Source organism: Mustela nivalis (assembly GCF_964662115.1).
Source record: "Mustela nivalis genome assembly, chromosome: 8".
NCBI classification, from domain to species: Eukaryota; Metazoa; Chordata; class Mammalia; order Carnivora; family Mustelidae; genus Mustela; species Mustela nivalis.
In genome coordinates, this window is record NC_139027.1 from 63,124,431 (window position 1) to 63,146,465 (window position 22,035).

The 22,035-nt window shown below is 37.3% G+C and overlaps 1 protein-coding gene and 1 pseudogene across 2 annotated transcripts in view; one reads left to right on the plus strand and one right to left on the minus strand.

Moving 5' to 3' along the window:
• The window catches only part of FANCL (FA complementation group L), a 304,302-nt gene that overhangs the window by 159,766 nt on the left and 122,501 nt on the right, over positions 1-22,035 (plus strand). The gene's annotated exons all lie outside the window — the stretch shown is intronic.
• Positions 18,175-18,750, minus strand: LOC309871056 (chromobox protein homolog 3 pseudogene; annotated as a pseudogene). Its single transcript has one exon. The product of its transcript is annotated as a chromobox protein homolog 3 pseudogene (transcript).

Here is a 22,035-nt window from a genome sequence, read left to right on the forward strand (position 1 = left end):
TGGTTTGTCTAAGGTCTGTCACGTATGGCTACACAACATTATCTAATTCATCTTCCATGACAGCATATTAATTATTTAAAGACACCATTACAATCTCCCTTGTCTTCTTTTTGCAGAGCGTCCCACTTTATTTAAATGTTTCTCATAGACATGATTTCTGGACCTTTCACCATATGGATTCAACTCCTTGGGATATCACCAGATTTTCAATAGCGATTTTAACATGCAACTTTCCAGAGAAGAAGCCTAAAATATGAGACTGGTGTCAAACATACAGATGTCTTTTCCCTCCATAACCTATAACCTGGTCTTCTGTTAATCATTCTAAAACTCTTGAGTTATTTTAAAAGTCACATCATATCATAGACTCTTACTAAGCTTCCCATAACCTGACTCTTCTTATATATATTTTTTCTGTATGAATTAAGTTAGATCCCCTTAATTCTTAAATTTGCAATTAATCTTTTCACTTAGCAAGGTGGCTGACATGCAGTAGTTGCTCAAGAGCATGTATCTGCCCATAATTCTTTGACTGCATTGCCATAATGTTGAAAACAAGTCAATGCAGGCTATATCATCAGTCAACTCAGTCAAAACTGTTAACTGAGTGACCTATGTTGACGATGTTTGAAACAATCTCCCTAACAAAGGGTTTTAGGTCAGTGCCATTAAAAATGCGAAGTCAGTGCTGGATTTCCAAATTATGCCCCATCTTGCCTTAGATGCCTAACCTTTCTATCAAATAATAACAATTCCATAGCTTGAGAAGCATTATTTTTACCAAGTGGCTGTTCACACTTAGTAAATGCTGCCTTATAATTCATAGGTTCACAATAACCCATGGCGAATGTTACCATATGTAAGGTTCAAAGGAGAAAGGGTGATGTTTATTTTCCTAATTTTATTAGCTCATGAAAATATTGATTCAAGCAAATACAATTTGTGAGGTATGTGATCCATTCTTGTTTCCTTGATTAAGGAAAGGTAAATTCAAAGATATGGCCCAAGAAAATACCTTTTTAAAAGTACAAATGTAACTTGAAAATAAATCATAGGTACTATTGGGAGAGACAAGTTTCTCTGCAACCTAAAATTTCTAATTAAAATTGGGCTATCACAGTCTTATAGTTTGTGGTGTCTAAAGATTATCTTTTATACTACACACCAACTTGAACACATTATTTCATAAGTGAGGCTTGAAATCTCAAGGGATTTTAGAATTTGGGGAGCTTTTTGTTATTTTTTGATATCCTCATATTTATGGAAGAAGAGTCAGACAAAGCTCCTGTTCTTTAATAACATAACATCAGGTACTTCTTGGAAACAGGACACAATAGAGAGAGAGTGAGAGAGACTGTTTATGAGTCAGAGAAACATGTGCCACTGCCAACTTGAATAAGAACCATCAGATATTTCTGGTGATGAAAACCTTTCAGTGAGGTGAAACAGGCCACATTCCATTTCTTTTATTTTCAGAGATGAGATGGATTTGAAAACCATAACCTGGCTTCTTGATGCAACGACTCGCCACATGAGATAATCTCCAGCACATTACTATTGGCAAGCACATCTTTCACCCTTTTGTCTCCATGCATGACAGAAAATGTTAAATCAGTTTGGTGTCCATATAAACTTTTGATCCTAGGAATAGCCTAGGGTACCATCATTATCTTCCCGAGGACCATGTAGAGGCCTTCAGTAGGTAGTACTAATTTAATTTCTTTGCTAGAGGAAAAAGTAGCTGATTTTCTAGATCAATATTTGATTGAATATGTTTGAAATGTTGGCAGATAAAGGCCCCTTTTCTGGTCCAAAGACTTTTTGAACCACAGAGGTATAGCGTTCTAGCTCCCCTGGGATTTGAGTGGAAGGAGGTCTCAAAGATCTGTAAGAAGCCTTCCTGCCTTTCCTTGTGTTCTTCCAGCAAGAATCTCTAAAGGTTGAGATGAGAAAAAGATAAGATCAAGAACTGGAATGTCTTTATATCCATTTTTTTAATCTTTCCTGGGGCTTCTCTTAACTAAAAATAATCGTTTATAACACTAGTTTACAAAAACCTCCTATAATAGGATGGTAGAAAGAAAGCCCATCTGATCAGCTTTAAGGAGAGAACTCAGTAACTTTCGCAAATAATTTGAGACCTCAGATTCTACCACTCATTCCACTAATTAAACAAGAAGGCCCACATATCAAAAAGGAAATGAATAGAAATTAAAATGGTGAGGTATTAGACACAGATTAGAACTTGAGTTTGTCTAGCAAAATTGATAAATGAAAGAGTTTTTCACAAACTGTACTTGATTTGTAAAGATATTTACAAAAGAAAAAAATGAAAATTGGGGGAAATTCTATCTAATATTTGACCATATGAGCAATAACAAATATGTTCAGAAGTACATGAGTCACTTTTCCTTTATTCTTTTAAAATTTTTACCTAAATTACCAAAATTTTTTTATTGGGTAAATAAATGTATTTCCCAAATAAAATAGCTTACATGTGACTGAAAAGTATTATCCTGAGTAAACAATGTTTGTGATTCTGTTTTTAAGTCTATATAGGAAATTCAAAGAGAGATCTTGAGGAGAATGTTTTCCTTTCATTTTTCTCCTTTACTACAGCAATGCACGTGCATTCCTTAAGTACAAAGAAGAAAGGACTTACAGATTCCTTCTACTTTCTTTCCTATCTGCGAAATTTTGTTTGACTGAAGGAGAAATTTGCTTTTCCCTTGTCACAGATTTGAACATACAAGCTCATTTTCTAAAGGAGAATAAGCACTACATGCAAAACCAACTGCAACTCCTCAGAAATACAGACCCTAAAGGGTTTAATTTTCCTCAGATTAATCAAGTCAATTTTCTTATTTTGAGATGGGAGGGTTGTGGTCAGGGTGACTTTCCTTCCTTCCTTCCTTCTTTCCTTCTTTCTTCCTTTTCATGACAATTCTTCACTGCTTCCTTCTTTATTGATAAAACCATCCAGCCAAAGTATTGATATTTGCCATATAAGTTGAACAACTATTCAGGACATCGTATAACATTTCTTACTTGAAATGGGAAATGCTTAGCCTATGAAAAGGGACTGAGTTTTCCATGTTTTATTTTATAACACCTTGCTCACTGCTAGATAGGAAGTAGGTATTCAACAAAGACTTAAGTTGCTCAATTGTGTAGATAAATTTAATTTTCAAGTTCAGCTTTTGGGGAAGAGTCATAATTTGAATTAAGTAGACCAAATTTCTATCTATAAAGTATATGATGAGGTACAGTGCTAATGTCATGAGGGAGTGTAATAGAGTATTTCTGCACAGTGCTTATACATCAGTTGAACATAACAGATAAGCTACTGCTATAGGCAGAGAATCTTAAATGCAATCTCAAATTGCCCTAGAATGTTTGATTTAGAATCCTTGTTTCAGGTCTTCTTGCAACCGAAACCTCCCTTGTCAATCAGGCAGCTCTGATTGTTAGTCCTTGAGAAACTTTCCATATTTTTCATGGCCTAAAAAGAAGGAAAGAAAAAAGCAGTAAAGGTTATTTGGATGTGAAAATTAAAAGTGACCTCAGCAATAAATAAATAAATAAATAAATAAAGTTTTTAAAATTTCATATGCCTTTCCTTAATGTTATTGTTAATAAAAATGTGACCCTGTATTTCCCTAAAACCTCATGTTTTGTAAGGCTTGATATACATATTTTTATAATAGAGGCCCTTGCCTCTATTGAGTGGGTGGGAGTATATATTTACTCTTTCCCTACATAATGCATATTTTTAGGTTAAGTTAACCCTACTCCCAGCCTCCCAGCTCTAGGAGAATCTCATTGACTTACTTGACGATTTTTTGTCCAATGAAGAGGAAGCATGGAATTCTGGGAGGTTGCACAGCGTCACTGCACCAGGTCCCCACTGTCACCCACAGAGACTGACTAGAGAGGCGGAAGAACACTGGGCCCTTGACAGCATGCTGAAGTCTCCAGATCAAGCACCTCTGTAGCCTTCCCTACCTCTTTGTTTCCCTTGCTTGAGCAATCAGTCTCTATTATTGAGGCTGTACTGAGTTAGGTTTTCTCTTATTTGCAGCATTATAGGTACTGACACTCCAACTTCCCACTTTTTAGTATATTTCTTTGCCATTTGTCATTGCCCAAAGCGACATAGACCATTTGTGGCAAATTATATGGTTTCCTTGTGACAATATAGCTATATCCGAAATTTGACTAATTGGATATTTAAATTCCTAATTCATTTCCTCAATGGAGTTTTCAGTTTTTCTAACATCATAATCCATCTGGAAACCAAATTATAAAAACACCTGTTTTAGGTGTGACTACCTCCCAGGTGACTCTGAACCTGTGTACGTGAAGGTTTCTGAAATATACTGTCTTGATAGAGAAACCTACTAATGAGAACAGAAGGTTTTGTCCGTACCACGTACACTCAGATGAAACCCAATGGATCTTTTTACTCAAGCAAGACATATGAACAAAGTGAAATTACTTGAACATTATCCTGAAACTGTGATGTTTATATGATCTCATTATGGTGAATTTTAACATATACATATATGACATTAAATTGTCATAATAACAAATATCTGTGATTAAGTAATTCCATTTAATCATATTTAAAAAGTATTTGTATTGATATGAATCAAGGAAACAATTTTCCAAAGAACCTGAGTGACTATTACATATATTTTTAAGTTTCTCAGCTTACTAATCATTTTTATTTATTTGCTTTTGCTGATAAATCTGCAAGAGACAGCTGAATTTTACACGTGAAATTAATGTATGTCTGGAGGCACTATGACGCACTTAGTATACTTACCATTTATTTTGATTATTTGATTAGTATGTTCTTATTTACTCATACCATAAGAAATAGGTTAATTCCATGACTTTCAATTATAATAAAATAATGCAACTGAAGTCTGTCATCCATTTTTATTTTATTTGCTACTGTTACCTATATAACACTCTTCTGGATGATGAGGATTGAATGGTCTTACAATAGAACAAAGATGAACCATGTTAGGTAGTATCAATTCACTCCTAACATTTGTGGCAAAGAGATGAATACAACACATGGTGAAAAATTTGAGCAAAGTCTGTGATGTATATAAAGGAGTCTGTGTTTATGCATATATTCTCAAACATTTCAGACAGTTTGAATACAGTCATTCTTTTCCTTGATATTCATATTCTGGAATGATTGCATTGTCTTTAAACTAGTTAGATGAATAATCCTGAGGTGGGGGGAAAGTGCTATGATTCCATATTCTGGGTGTTTGTCAAAACCTATGACTGAGGGATAGTGGTTCTCCACTTACTGAAGCAAGAAATTCCCAGGAGCACAGGGAATAAATATATGGTTTAATGAAAGCAGAAGAAAAAAACATGGGACCCATCTAGTCAGAGTTGCCTCTGAGACTGCACCAGTCTGGGTAAGTCCTATGTACTGGGTCTCCTTCCATTAATCCAAAACACACTTCAACCAGAGTCCTATCATGTAGATGGAGCACAGTTACCCAGCAATGCAGGAAGCAGCTATTTTTTCTGGAGTCAGATAAAAGGAGTTGGCCATGTGAGAAGTGTTTGCCGTCATCTTGGAAATGACACTCCTGGATACAGTCAAGGGAGCATGGCATTCTCTCTAACAATGGGTGGGGATTCAGGGCAGGCTTTCAAGCCAACAGTACTGTGGATACTGAAGTTAGGTGACATAAGGAAAAACAGAGATGATGCCTATTTTCTCAGGAAATCTACCAGAAATATGTAACACTTTACCCTTTACACCAGGAAATGAACGCTGCTTCTGATAACCATAATGTTGAATGATTTCTCCTAAAGCCAGAAATTGGGGAATATTTTAGATGATATGTTGATATAACTTTATAAATAGAAGCTATGATGGAAGCTTATGGAAATAGGAGGTATGAATTATGTAGTTCTTGGTAGTTACCTGCACCTAAGTATTATAGGCTGAATGTGGAATATTGGATAGAACACAAGTTAGAGGCTCTACTTTCCTATCTTAGCTGGTGCCAATAATTGCCTTGCTTTGAGAAAGCCAGAACAAGTTTAAGTTTCAATTCCCTCGCTTATGAAATGAAAATGAAGAAAAGTCTGGATGATCTCTAAGATCTCTCAAAAAATTTTATGGTTTACACATTTCTGGTAGTTTTCCTGAGACAATAAACACTATCTCTGTTTTTTCTTATCCCATCGAACTTCAGTAGCCATATTACTATTCATTATTATATATAAGCTGATTTTCCTAACTCACTTGTCTCTTAATGATCAGAAGCTCTCCCACTACTTCCACAACATCTTTAAGGAAATTGATCATATCAAACAGCGACTCTAAAAAGTAGAAACTAAGCACCCCACAGTGATGTTGGATACACAGTAGTCTCCAAAAGGATAAAAGTAAGCCTGGCAAAATCTGTTTTGTACCTGCCTCCAATATGTTTGCGAGGGAGTGTTAATGAAAAATGAGAGTGATGTTCCCATCACACATTTTTGGATTACTGTGCAGCAACATCAATTGGAAACCTAATGAAACAGAGACCACCTACAGAGAAGGGATATTGTGTTCCTCTGTCTGCCTGCATCCAATTTACCAACTGACTGTATGGAACAAGTTGCCTGTTTGTTTGAGACACTAGTACTGACTGACCATACATTTAACATTGATAACTGGCAGTGCTAATTTCCACTGTCTTTCACTGGTATGCCATGGTCCTTGACAATTATGTAGCAAGTGGAAACAGGTTAACAGGCACATTTTCATCAGGGTAATCTCAAAATTCCAGCACTGCATCCTCTCACAGGAAACTGTTGGAACTAGACCAGGTTCCAGATAAATTAGCTGGTCATTCTTCTATTTAACTCTTTCCATTGGCTAAGGAAACATGTCATGCATTTGGCAAATAGAACTTCTCCCAAGCAGAGGAATAACAATAAGAAACCTAGTAGGTGAGCTCCAGAGACTACATATAAAGAGGAAGGCTGATGATGTTCCAAATGGAAATGTCCTATTCTTTGTTTTTGCACCTGTTCAAACTGGCATCTGGTATTAGGTGTGTAACTAGTCAAACATTACTACTTTCTGTCAAGCTGGCTGGGAGAAACAAAAGAAAGAGACTATAATGTAAAATATTAGTGTGTGTTATTTCAGAATGTAGTTACTGTGTCTTCTTTGTCAGACTTCCTATCTGTGCTTATCATTGCCTGCAGTTTATTTATTTATTTATTTTTAATTTTACTTCTAGAAGTCATCTGGCATTCAGTCTAATTCCCATATTACAGTTCTCCATAAGTCAGTCTGCTGACTGCCTGTCAGGTTATAGGATTAAGTTTAAGGTTTTCTTAATTCATTGTGAGGTTCTTCATGGATTTGATCTATTATATCTTCCTGAGCTCGTCCATTGTAGATTTCTGCATGTGATTTATGTTTAGCAGGTGTTAGTTTGCTAGAGCTTTCTAAATATGAGCTTCACAATGCAAGGGAGCCTCAGGAAGACACTAGGACAGAAAATTGTATTGCTCCACAACTGGAGAATGGCCTCCCTGCTGAAAGCCAATGTTGCAGAGCTATTTATTAAGCTAAAAAGATGGATATTTCAATATATGGAAAAATAAAGAGGCTCAAATTCCATCATCAACTCACCAGTTGCACTTACATATTCTTTGGCTCCCAGGATATACTGTATCATTTAACAGGTAGGACAACCAGAGAAGTTTAAAAATACAGACTTACTCTTTGCTGTGAATTACCATGAATTGGAGTGTGATTTCATTATGTTCTACTTTCAAGTTGAATTCCTTTGTATGGTTTTTTGTTTTCCTGGTATAAAGTTTAAGTACTTAATGGAAACCTAGTCATTGTTAGGGAGAGGGGGGAAAAAGTCTTCCTTTAAAAACTATACCTAAGAAAGCATTTTTAAATGCATTGTTATACATTTGAAAGATGTATATAGCATTGAAGAAAACACAGCATAAAGAATAAAGCTCATTTAGTAATCAATGCCCACATGAGTGTCTGATGGCTACTATAAAATGTTTCTTACATTACATGAACTTTAATAATATTTGTAAATTGGGATACGGTGACATCTTGTGACAATGGGTCATTTGTCTTATCTTTGTGTAAATGACACAAAGCAATGTTCACTAAGCTGGTATAATCTTTAGCTTCATATTGGTCTTTTATGTGGTATGTATATATAGTGTTCTTTTGTTTTAAGCCACCCTGCTTTGTGGTTACTTCTCACCTCAACTACAGGAAGGAAATTGTTTCATATATATTGTAGACGAACATTCTAAGGTACAGGGAGATTAAAGTACTGCGCCTATGATCACACTGAGAATTAATGAAAATTAAAATGCACAGCTCTGAGTTCCCAGGCCACTGCTCAGCCCCTGGAGCAATGCCATTTTGCACTATAAATTGTCCCTATAATTTTAAAAATTTATAATGTGTTCATCAATTTGCATATCTGAGTATGAATTACAAACATTAAAATTGGCTACAACTCCTCATCACCCAATTACTAACAAGAAGCGCCTAAAAGGTCAAAGTCATGAAAGACCAAAGTAAACAGATATGTGTGCACCTTTTGCTAAACACCATGCATACAATACAACATGTATTCATAATTTTTTTGACACAAGGAGATGGTTCAAAGTTTGGCTTTTTCATAATAGTTGACTTTGAATTATTAGGATACATTAAAATGGTATTTAAATATTATTTTAATATGATTCAGACTTGATGATATCATCTTTAGACACCGACTATTAGGGGAAAGTACTTATATATATCCAGATCAATAATAAGATCTAATTTGTCAATTGAAAATTGGTACAATTTTTTTAAGAACGAGAATATATAAAAAGAGTCATGTACATTATAACATGTATTAAGTACTGACTAAATACATTCTCATTTTGGAGTTTCTTAATTCTTACGCACATTTCTTCTGCAGTAAGGAGTTTTCCACAATTTTCTACCTTTCCACCAGCTGTCATTCTCATTCCTTGTTCTATTGTGGCTCCATTGTTTGGCATCTCACAATCAGTCTCAATGGAACAATTAACCATATAGCATTAAGAATACTAACTCAAGAAAACTGTCAAAAGAACATGGAAAATTCAGGATCTTTTTTAAAAAAACTGGCAGTCTCACTGAAAACTGTAATTAAGGTATGTGTGATTCTGCTTGTGTGTTTGTTACACAATTCTACTGGTCTGGAGTTACAGAAAATGTGGGCACCCATGGTGGAGTACAATGGGAAAGCACTTTTATTCTCCAGGCAGTGATAATAAAGCATAACTCCTTAGGGAGGTACTTTTCCCCTATAGGACTCACACCACCTTCCTTTTAAATGCTACTAAGTGTGAAATTAGTGTTGTCCCTCAAAGTGCATAAGATTAATTGTCAGTAATTGAACACAGTTTGGGGGCTAATTATATAAAAATTGATATTAAAGGAATACTACCAGATTGATTGAGTTTTACAGTTTGCATTTAGTTTTCAAATTGCATGAGTTGAAAGGCAGTGGTAAGAAACAATAAAAATCCATTCAAAGCTGCTAAAGCAAATCTAGGTTTACTAGTCCTTTGAAAGACAAATGAGTCAAATGCTGTAATGTAGGGAAAGCAGTAAAAATGATTCTGAAATTAACTATAGAATTAAAAGATCAACTGCTCTAGAATTGTACGGCTTCACCACATTATGCAGAGGTGACCTGACTTTCTTTGTGCATCTGACTGACTAGTAAAGGTGGACCAAACCAGGAAACTAGCACCATTCTATGACAGTGGGAATTATGATGATTTGACTGGAGAATAGGAAAAAAGACAGGACTTCACAGTCCCCCATTGTTTACAATTTATCTTTAAATTTTCAGCTAAAGACTTCTGCTTCTGGAGTATGGAGTAGATGCCCTTTTCCCTATTCTTCCCACTGATTTATAACTAAAAACCGTGAGTCTTATATATAAAACAAACATAAGGGGCACCTGAGTGGCTCGGTCAGGTGAGCGTCAGTGTTTGGCTTGGGTCATGATCCTGGATTCCCAGGATGGAGCCCCACATGGGCTCCTTGCTCAGCCGGAAGTTGGCTTCTCCCTCTTCCTCTGCTCCTCCCCAGGGCATGCGCTCGCTCTCTCTCTCTCTCACACACACACACTCTCTCTCTTTCTCAAATAAATAAAATGTTTTAAAAAAAAAAAGTAAAACAAGCATAAGAAGACAAAGATGGAGAGAAGAAGGGGCCTGGCTAGAGCCCTGGGGACCAAAGGAAGGACCCAGTGGTGAGAGACCTGTTTTTCTTTGTGCCTCCTATATTCCAGACTAGGCAGTGAAAACAGTGGGAGCAGACCACAGAGGTCCAGTAAAAACCTGCTCAGTCTTGCCAAAACAAAGCAAAAAGAAACAAAACAGAAAGAGAGAGCCTAGCAGGATAGAAATGTTTAGACAATAACAGCTTACTCCAGTAAACACCACAGAAAAAACTATAGTTCCTCACCTCTCATCCCCTCTAGCAAAGGCCAAATGGAGTGCCTAAACTTGCACCCTTACCAGGCACCCCAAGCAACCCCCCTGAGATTAGCAGGACGAGATGAGTAGAAAGTATAATAAAATGAAAAACACACTCAACAAAATAATATTAACTTCCTTAGTAACAGAAAAAATAAGGCTTAAGCTGGGGTTCCTGGGTGGCTCAGTCATTAAGCGTCTGCCTTCGGCTCAGGTCGTGATTCCAGGGTCCTGGGTTTGAGCCCAGCATGGGCTCCCTGCTCAGCTAGAAACCTGCTTCTCCCTCTCCCAACCCCTCCTCTACTTGTGTTCCTGTTCTCGCTCTCTCTCTATGAAAATAAATAAATAAAACCTAAAAAAAAAAAAAAGAAAAAGAAAAGAAAAAGAGAGAAAAACAAAAATTAAGGTTTAAGCCTATAAAGATTCCAATCAATGATATAGAGGCTAAATTTGAGAAATGTCCCCAGACATCTAAGTGATAACATAAAAAGAGAAAATATGAATTGAAATCTAAATAGCTATAAAGAACAGAGCAAAAAGATCAGAAATAATAAGCAAAGATATAAAAATCTTTCAAGATCGAATATGAGAACCTAGACATTAACAGGGCTAAACATGTAGCAGACAAAAATTAGGAACAAAGATTAATACCTAGAACCTGGTAAAGCTTTAATTTCTTGCTTTATGCTGGAACTGGTAAGCATTATTGGTATAAACATGCACACACATGCACACACACACCTTTGCTTTTGGAAATAATTAAAATTAGATTGGCCTCTGAAAAAATAAATATCAAAAGGCAATTGAGAAAATTTCTATAGGAGTTCCAGAGAAAAAGAAGAAAAGGCAATATTCCAATATTCCCATAATTAAGTTTTTGTTCATGTGCAATGGTGACAAGAAGACATGCTCAGATGCCAGAAGCCACAGAAAATACATCAGTCAGGTATAACTTTGGAGAGGTTACTAAAAGATGCTCTTCTCACTAGCAAGTGAATCAACGGTAAACTGTGTCAGAAAGAGATGAGAAACAAGAACCAAAATCAGCCAAGGAGATAACAGTAAGCGGAGACAAGAAAAGTAATCAGGAAATGGTTTGTCACAGTGGTTACAAAAATAGAAGGAAAAAATTAGAAACTAGCAAAAACCTGTAGAAGAGAAATGAGGAGTATGAGTGGAGTATGAAACATGAAGTTCCTTGCCTCCCCCGCAAAAAGTTGTAACTCATTATTTCAATTTTGCTAATAACTATAGGTTTAGTTTTATTTTTTAAGATTTTATTTATTTGTCTCAGAGAGAGAGAGAGAGAGAAGGCAAGAGAAAGGGAGAACACAAGCAGGCAGAGCAGCAGGCAGAGGCAGAGAGAGAAGCAGGCTCCCTGCTGAGCAAGGAGCCTGATGCGGTCCTTGATCCCAGGACTCTGGGATCATGACCTGAGCCGAAGGCAACGGCCTAACCAACTGAGCCACACAGGCATCCCTACAGGTTTAGTTTTAAGCCAAAAGTATATTTTGAAACAAGGTATTTGTTTCACAAAACATTGACATATATAACAGAATACAGAATGTAGCATGTATCACAAAGGAACTTTTGCCAATAAACAATTGAAAAACATAAAAATAACATAAAACATAAAAATAACATAAAAATATAAATATATCTGTATTTATATACATAAAACATAAAACTAAAATAATAAAATCTAAATGATCATATAAGTTTGGGTAACACTAGCTGCTATAATAAATAATTTCTAAGATTTTAGCACTTTTACACAATAAAAGTCTGGGTTTTGCTCACCAAACTATCTAACATGCATTATTAGCAATAAAGGGGGTTGCTATACTGGTTTTTTTCAGGGAGTTAGCTGAAAGGGTCTGACATCTCCAGTTTCAAATGTCACCCTGGGCATTGACATCCAGCCAGAATATGGCAGAGGAATGAGGGGGGAGAGGACACACCCACTTGGCTCACATTATGACTCCCCGACATTCAACCTTTGGCTAACCAGCCTTTCTCTACATCATGGGAGAGGAGCACAGGTCTTCAGTGACCAGCACCTCCGTCTCTAGCACAGCCATCCACGTAAGTGGTTTCATTTAAGAAAAGCAAAGATTCCCACGTTGGATTCTTCTTTTTTTTTTTTTAATCCAACTGCTTTCTGATTACAAAAGTTAGGATTTAAAGAAAATAATACAGATTGGACAAACATAAAGTAAAAGGGACTTAGATGAAGCAAATTCTAGCAAATGGAAATGAAAGTGATGGTATTCATTTCAAATGCAGTAGAATTTATAATAAGTCACTTAAAAGTGGACATGTTATCTTTTCCCATTTTTTTTTCCTATGACAAAGAAATAAGAAGACCCAAATTCAACTGAAAGTGTAGTCAGGCCCTCCTTTTCCGACAGGATTCTGCTTTTTGGCAGAGCAAGCCCAGGGTTATTTCTCCCTTGTGTCTTTCTAATACATTCTTGATCGTACCTCACACTTCTGAAGCAACTCAAACTTCCTATCCTCCTATTTTCCCTTGTAGCACACAGCCAGCTCTCATTCCAAGCTATTTATTCTTTGGGACCCACCACTTAACCCACCCCAAGGCCTACTTTATCCCTGCCTTCCTCTTAGACTCTCTGGCACTGAGGCCTTTTTCGGTCTAACAGCCTTGGCATCTATGAGAGCTTTTGGCGGTGTCATTCCATCCTCATCAAACGATCTTCTTGCTGGTCTTCAACCTCTGACTGCATTCTTTCTGACTGCATTCTGTCTGCATCTTACAGACAGGCTGCACAAATGGATTTTAAGCTCGTCATTTCATAAGAACTAATATTGAGTGCCAAATAACAGAGTTAGAATAATAAAATACCTAAGGAGACAATCTATTACAGAACCAAAAAGAGACGAACAGGAACACAAGTAGGCTAAGATATTTTAATATAGTGCTATCAACATAAGATAAGGCAGCTTGGTGAACATTAATAAGATCTCAGAGAATCAGACAAAAATTAACAGGCTGGAATTCTAACATTTTGAAATTATCCCACCCAAAGATAATATAATTTTTCTCAAGACCCTTTGGAATAAGGCAAAGGTAAGAAGGTAAGAGTTTTGTTTTGTTTTGTTTTGTTTTATTTTGTTTGTTTTGGGGGGTTTTTTTTGGTTTGTTTTTTGTTTTTGTTTTTGTTTTTTGGTAATTCAGGTAGTGAATGGGTGTCAGCCTTACTGTACATGAAAACAATTCTATACTAAGTAAAGCAGTAAGAGTTCTGGTGTAAAAACAGGTCAATGGAACGGAAAGAGGGCCTCCAACTAGAGTGTGTTTTGTATAATTATTTAATGTATCATAAAGGGTTCAAAATTCAGTGGGGGAAGGAAAGGGTTACCGGAGACTAGCTTCTGGAATTTTGGAATATAATAAATTTTGACTTTCATTTTATATCATATCTCAGTGTTTTTTAATCTACTTCTCAAAAAACTCAGGACACTCTCAAATATAATTTATTAATTTATTTCCTTTAGCCTGAATTCTGAATTTAGCCAGAGATGAAAGAAAGCAGAAGAGTGAGATAGGACTGAGGTAAATAACAACCCCCACCCTCAACATCCATTCCCCTAAACCTGTCCATTTTCTCATTTTTACAGATAGAATTTCCACAAAAGATTTTGTTTGAAGAAAGAATTTTTCACCTAAAAGAAAACAAAAATTTTTAAATTTGCAATAAGCCAAGTTATATTCAGAGGGATGAAATACTCATTATTGAAAATAAAATGCTGACAATCCAAGGGAGCACAGAATTCGCTAGTAGTAAATACCTGAAATAGGTAGAATTTTCCAAACACAGAAGCAATGGAATGAAATACAGGAAAGACTGAGATGACTAGATAAAAATTTAAAACTTTCTCTATATCAAAATAAAGTAAGAAGAAAGTAAGGAAATAATTGTATCATGTGAATTTAAACATATTAGCTTCTTAATCTTAGTAAGCCGTTATTAGATGAATTAAAAGACAAAGATCTTGATTTTAGAAAAAAAATAATCTGGACAGCAATGTCCAAAGGGGAAATCCTGTTAAATACCACAACAGTAAAGAGATTGTGGTTAAGTAATTCCAACTGATTCTTGCATAATGGCAGGTAGATGTTGGAGTGGTGACTAGGCTCAGGCTGAGAAGGGAGTGGAGCCTAGAACATGGGGACTGGCCTGATGGATCTGCCCTCCTGAACCCCATAGTTGGACCCTGAAACGTCAGGGAGTGAGGCCTGCGGCTGGAAAGAAAGGGCTTGTAGACACGCTGCACGCAGAATTCCGTTACTGCCATTTCTCTCCAGCCATCCCACTCCCTCCTTCATGCACATGCACACCACATCCCCAGCAGTCAAGCATTTATTGCCCAACTTAAAAAAGGAAAAGAAAATCAGAGACTTCTTTTCTAAAGAAAATGAACCACTTCTCTGGGGAGAAGTCAGGACTGTGATAACACTGCCTCATAGCAAAGCCTTCTTTCCCTGCTTTAGGGCTTCCCAGCATGGTGGCTGGCTCCCACCCTACTCACCCTAAAGCAAAGCATGCCAGTGGATAAACTGTGCTCATGTACACAAAGCACACAGTCATTTAGTTTTACTGTCACATTCTTAAACACAAACAGATTAAAAAAAAAAAAAAATCACCTGGCATAGAGCAAAGCCTATAATATGGAAGAGAATGATTGCAAAGTACGAGCAGAAATAACCTTCAAAGAAAGACAGAATTCAGGCTAAAGGAAATAAATTAAGAAAAAAAAATCTAATAACATCTCATGAATATTTCAGAAAATACTGTATTTATAAAATACAAACAGGGTGCTATTAAAAGAGGAGGGTCAATCAGAGACCAGGGAAAAAACTCATGGAAGTTAAAATAGGATGGCTAAACAAAGAACTACCACTAGCAAACAAATATATGGAAAAAGAGACAGCATGGCAAGTATGTAAATTCAGCAAAATAGCACAAAATGCTTGCTTTGTTACCTATTCACAAAAGCAAAGACAAAAATAATGTGTTATTAATTCACATTAGTAAGAATAATGCTGGGGAGGATACAGCAAAACTCTGCTTGTGGTATTATATGTTTTTACAGCTCTGAAAATAGCTGGCAATATGTATATGAAAAGAGACATAAAAATGAACGTTTGGCCTAGTGATTTTGTTTTGTTTTCATCTAGGTGGAAGATATAAGGAAATTCCAACAAAATACAGAAAGAGGTGCCCAAATAGCTCATCACATTGGTGTTTGTAAAAAGAGTGAAATATTGCCCTTGCCCTTCTTAAACGAGCCCTCACTTTTCAGCGTGCACTTCTGAAAGAGCCACAAAGGATCGCTGAGGGTGTTCAAGATCTCCCCAATACTATCTTTGCAAAACCTACACTTGGAAGTGTATTGTTTTGTCTTTCTTTTCACAATTACTATGAGATAAAAGTTGGTCAATAGAAATTGCTCCTGGAAGAAATTGTGCCTAGGATGACTATTGCAGGATGAATAAAAGCTAAACAGAGTAAGATAAGTTAGAAGTTCTCAGCCCAGAGAGCATGAGCAAGTGTCCAATAGCATCAAAGTGTGTAATAGGCATCAAAAACTATGGAGTTGAGTGGCTTGGAGTTCCTAATGCTTAAACCATGAAGCTGGGAGACGTGGAGATGAGGCCAGGCAGGTAGGTAGGAGAGTGCCAGGTCAAGGAGGGTCTTCTAATACACCAAGCTAGGAATTTTTGACACCAGATAATGAAGAGCCATGAAAAGGTTTAAGCGGAGGAGTGACAATTTCAGATTGTGTTTTGATACATCACCATTGCCACAAGAAAGGGAAAAGTATTTCCTTTCTCTACACTCACGTACTTCTGGTTATGAAATGTGTGGGGATTTTCCCACACCCAGCAATTTGACTCTCCAGTGGACATCAACTGGGTGTACTACAATTTAGCTCAATTTAACATTATTTTTCTTAGAGATAATGTCAGATCCCACACGTTAAGGGCTCAGTCCCACGTGGCTGCCTCCCCTCCACCACCTTTACTCACCAGTCGCAAGTTCATGTTGTCACCCATGCTTTTGAACTTCAGGCTACGAATCAGTGGTTCCCATGATTTCTTCTTCAGATCTGATAGTTCGCAAGAATGGTTTATAGAACAGTAAATGGTCTTCTTAAGTTCTAGGACTCATTCTTGCAAAAGGATACAACTCAGGTACAGGCAGATAGGAGAGATGCCTAGGTATGGAGGAAGGGGCATGAAACTTCCTTGCCGTCATGCAGGGAAGCCACCCTCCCGGCATCTCCATCTTCATCTACCAGTAAGCTCTCTAAACTTCTTTGGTTAAACTTTCTTTATGAAAATTTTATCATGTAGGCATGATTGATTGAATCGTTGGTGCTTGTGATTAACTCAACCATTTAGCCATTCTCCCCTCCCTGAGGTCAGGAGGTAAAGCTGAATTTTTTTTTTTTTTAAGGAATATAAAACTATTTATTGACCACTGTTTACCAGTATTTACAATAAAGTAAACAATATACAGTTGGATAACATTCTGACTACAAAGTTACTGTTTTTCCTGGTTTCTGCTGAACCAGTAACTCAAATACTGAAAAGACTGAGCCTACATGTCAGGAATGAACTGGGGTAAAGAAAAAACATGCAGGTGAAGAATTTGGATTATACTAGCCTGTCCACCCATTTACTCCAGCAGGTGCTAAACTGCCAACATCTCTAACCATCTGATTATGATTAGCTTCCATGAAGGAAGTTGTAGACAGTCCATGAATCATGACCTTTTAGTCAATACAGCACAGAGAATTTCAACTTCTTAAAAAGGAATGGTTCACTAGAAGGAACCTTTAAATGTCCATTTAACTAAAGTATTGCTTACCTAAGTAATACACACAAGGACTTGTCTAGTTTTGTCATTTGGGTGGGGAGGTTGTTGGTAGTGATAAAATTTTCCTTTCAGGGATCTTGCAAATATACTTGCGTTTATATGGCTGTAGAGAAGGATATGGATTCTGATATGGCTGCTTTTAAATTTTCCAATTTAAATTGTTTACATTATATTTAAATTGTCCAATTAATTACAAAATTTGAAAGGTTAAGGCCTCAGGAAAAACTTCAGTCTAAGTGATTTATTTCTTAAAATGCTGAAAATGATAGCACCCCGGAAACATGGGCTTATCTATGGTTATAAAATGCTGTTTTTGTTTTGGTGAATGTTAAAAACAAAAACCACTTATGTATTTTAAGTATACACACAAAAAAAACCCTAAATAAACAAAAAACCCAGAATGGTCCTTAGGCATATAGGAGTTAAACACAAATTCTGACTGAGTAAAGACTATGAAGATTTCCCCCAACATTTAAAAAAGGTTCTCTAATGCAGGGGGATAATATATCATGGTCTCAAATATTCTTTTCCAATAAAGGAAGCAACTACAGAAAGCTTTTATTTGTTTAAAGTAACCAGTGCTATAGATGCAAAAACCCCAACAATTCCCCCAATACTACTTCAAAACAAACATATCAAACTTGATTTTCATTAGAATGTTATTTCTTCACACTAATAAATCAAAAAACAAAGACCCAGATATATATATATATATAGCAATGCAAACAATTATTGAGCTTCATCTTCTGGACAAGAATGCCAAGTTAGTCTCTCTTCATAAAAAGCAATTACAATTTGAGGACACTTCATGTTTGCCTCTTTTGCCAGCACCAAGTCTGCCTCATCTGAATCTTTCCATTTCATGAGAAACATTAATTCTCCACTGCTGTCTGTGGCACCAATTATTCGTTCAGGATCAAGACCTCTGGCAAAGCCTCTTGGTTTATCAGCAGCATCTCTTTTCTTCTTTGATTTGCTATCATCAGATTCCCTGTCAGATAAAGATTTTCTTCTTGTACCATCTTTTTCTTTACCAGCTTTTTGAGAGTTAAGAAATACTTCAATTAACTCTGGACCATCTAGATTTTCTTCAGGCTCCCAAGTATTGTCAGCATCTGTAAAACCCTTCCACTTCAGGAAATACTCCGCCTTCCCATTCACTACATGTCGGTCCAGTACTTTTTCCACCACAGATTCTTCAGGCTCTGCCTCTTCTACTTTTTTACTCTTTCCATTCTGTTTCTTTCCCATTTTTGCAATGTAGTTTTATTGGAGGCCATTTTTTATTGCAGACTTGAAGAGCTATTATTCACTGCCTCTGAGCTGCTCCAGGTCGCCCTGCGCGCCTCAAGCTCCAGCCGCATCCGAGGGGGGAGGGGGCTGGGGAACTCTGAAGCTGAAGTTTTAACCCTCTAATCTTTGGATGGGTTCCCCTGGCAACCAGTCCCCACCTTTAGGGACTTTCCAAACATTACGTCCTTCACCTAAACTCAGGTGTGGTTGAAAGGGACTTTCTGTGAATAACTGAAGACTCTCCTTGCTCCTTTCATCTTTATCACTTTTATTGCTTAGGAACCTCCAATGGTTTTAGAAGTTCTGTGTCTGTGCCAGGAAGATGTTGAAGACCAAATACACATTTCTGATTATAAATCACAATAGCACACTATAGATACAGTAGGAATAGATGGGACGAAGCGGGGGGGATGGGAGAAGATGAGTTCAGTTAAGGAGATAACACATATATGGTTGTTATAAAACAACTAAAGGGAGTTGGATATTTAAATATAATGGGGGGGGGGGCGCCGCCTGGGTGGCTCAGTGGGTTAAAGCCTCTGCCTTCGGCTCAGGTCATGATCCCAGGGTCATGATCAGTACTGATCATGTAGTGATCATGTTACTGATCAGTAGTGGCAAATGAAGTAGGGGGATTTGTTAAGATATTAAGATGAGGACCAAAACATGACTTGGTTGCCTGAGAGTTGTTAGTAAATTTTTTCCCCCAGGACTAGTCTCTGCAGAACCTAACTGCAGGAAGTTCAAGTGTTGGAGAGTTCCAGGAAGCAAGAGTCACCTCCTTTTAAAGGAAGATTATTAAGCAATAAAAGAGAATGGTGGAGGCAGGCAGGAGAGAATAGAGGGGGTGTGTGTTTGGGGGGCGGGGTGACTACTGTAACTCCTTTGTTCATTTTAAGACTTGGGAGACACTTGAACATATTTATAAGGAAAAAGTAAACATGAGATAATAGAACAGGAAACTAACAAAGGACAGTACATTCTTGGAGTAGACAGCAAGGACTGAGACCTACAGCAGAGAAAGTGGGTATCTTTAACTAAAAAAATGTAGACTTCACACTTTGAGACTTGAGAAGAGCAAATTATTATGAATGTGGGTGTAGGTAAACGGGGGGAGGGTAGTGGTGGAGGGAGAATAAGAGGAGGTCTCCAACTGCATAAGCTTGATTTTTCTGTGAAGTACGAGGCAAGCTCTTTTGGGTAAGGAAATTGAAAAATATGGTAAACTATGGTAAGGCTAAAGAGTCACTGAGTCCGAATGGGAAAGGGAACTAACAGGGCGTAGTTTAAGGATTGTGGGATGGCACTGAGGCCCCACGGTGGGAAACATTAACTGTGTAACTGTGCCAGTCTGCATGGTCCAGAGGCTTTTCTCTGGCTATCGTCAGCTTCACAAGCCTAGCAGAGAACGTGGTCTGTCACAGCAGCCAGGGTACGAGGTTGCAAGGGGGAGGGGCTACAAGGGTCATGCTTGAAGAGCTTGGAGAGAAGATAGGTCAGGGAATGATCCATGTAGTCTAGGCCGGGTCTGAGTGGGGCTCATAGATTAGGGAGAAATTGATTAGTTAAGGGATTTTTATCAGATCAAAGAGCAGCTATAGTAAGAGTGGTCCTATGTCTACAGTGAGTTTGTATTAGTATTGTTATTAAAAAAAATAATTTATGAAGGTTTTTAAACTCTACAATCAGTTATAAGTATAGAAGTACTTTATATGAATACCCCATCCTGAGATTAAAACATAACATTTTCAGGTTATAATAAGAAGGAAAATCAGTATTAAATAGAGAATAACATTTTATGATAATTTTATGATATGGAAATACCTTTCTGATGTTCCTGGAATATGTTAGTACTTTATTATTTGCCCCAGAGCCCCAAACCCCCCAGAAAAGTTTATTGGCAAATTCATTTTAATATCCACCTATCTCCGTCATAGGGGTTAGAGTCACTACAAGTATCAAGGTAAATATGAGTAATTTCCAGCACATACCAATAAGGACTTTTGACTCACGTTGGGCCATATGTTTTTGGATTTTACTAAGTGGATAGCTGGGAAAAATACAAGAATTAATTAAAAGGTGTATGTTAAAACATTTAGAAGTTAACACTTTAATGGTCTCATTCTGGTAGGGAGCAGTCTAAACTGACCTGGGTGAATATCTCACTTAGATGGAATGTTTTCAAGCTTTTTACTCCTGACCAGAGAATATTTGAAGACCATTGATTCATTCAGCAAGGGTATTTTGAATATTTCGAATCTACTATATCTTTTATACTGTGCTAGAGGCTGAAAGCCAAAGGTCCCTATTTGTCCGGGAACTATCCAGTTTTAGCACTGAAAGTCCTCTATCCCAGAAAATCCCTTTGTCCTGGCCAAATCAAGATCACCCCACAAAGGTCAATAAAACACAGTACTTGGTCCCTGGACCTCCCAGACAGTTAAGCAATAAATACAATATGATATAGTAATACAGGTCCACAGTTGCTAACCTAAACCTCCTGGGGCCAGATGTGTTTCAAAATTCCTCAGATTTTACAAGAGTAGTATTGTGCTTCTGCCATACATCCTGCTAATGCCCTAGTGTGCTCTGGGGAAGTGCGCCTACAATCACAAGCATATTACTATTTCTGCAGAGAACCTCATAGGTCCTGACTTCAAATAAATTTGCATAAGCATGAAAGCTTTTTTTCTACAGAATTTTAAATTTCAGAATTATAGATAAGGAATTATAGGGTTTTTTTTTTTTTAGTTTATTTATTTATTTTAGAGGAAAAGGGAGAACACAAGCAGGGGGAGGGGCGGAGGGAGAGGGAAGAGAGAATCTCAAGTAGACTCCTCGCTGAGAATGAAGCCCTATATGGGGCTTGATCCCACAACCCTGAGATCATGACCTGAGCCAGAATCAAGAGTAGGCTCCTTAACCGACTGAGCCACCCAGGCTCTGCAAGGGATTATAATTTTATAGAGTGGGCCATCCACAGTTTGATAGGAGAGCACATAGGAGTCAAAAAACAAAGAGAGGACGGGGCGCCTGGGTGGCTCGGTGGATTAAGCCTCTGCCTTAAGCTCAGGTCATGATCTCAAGGTCCTGGGATCCTGGGATCGAGCCCTGCATTGGGCCTCTCTATTCAGCAGGGAGTCTGTTTCCTCCTCTCTCCCTCTTTGCCTGCCTCTCTGCCTACTTGTGATCTCTGTCTGTCAAATAAATAAATAAAATTTAAAAAAAAAAAAAAAGAGAGGAATTAGGAAGTTTCCCAGTTATGGTTAGCCAGTGCATGGGAAGGTAA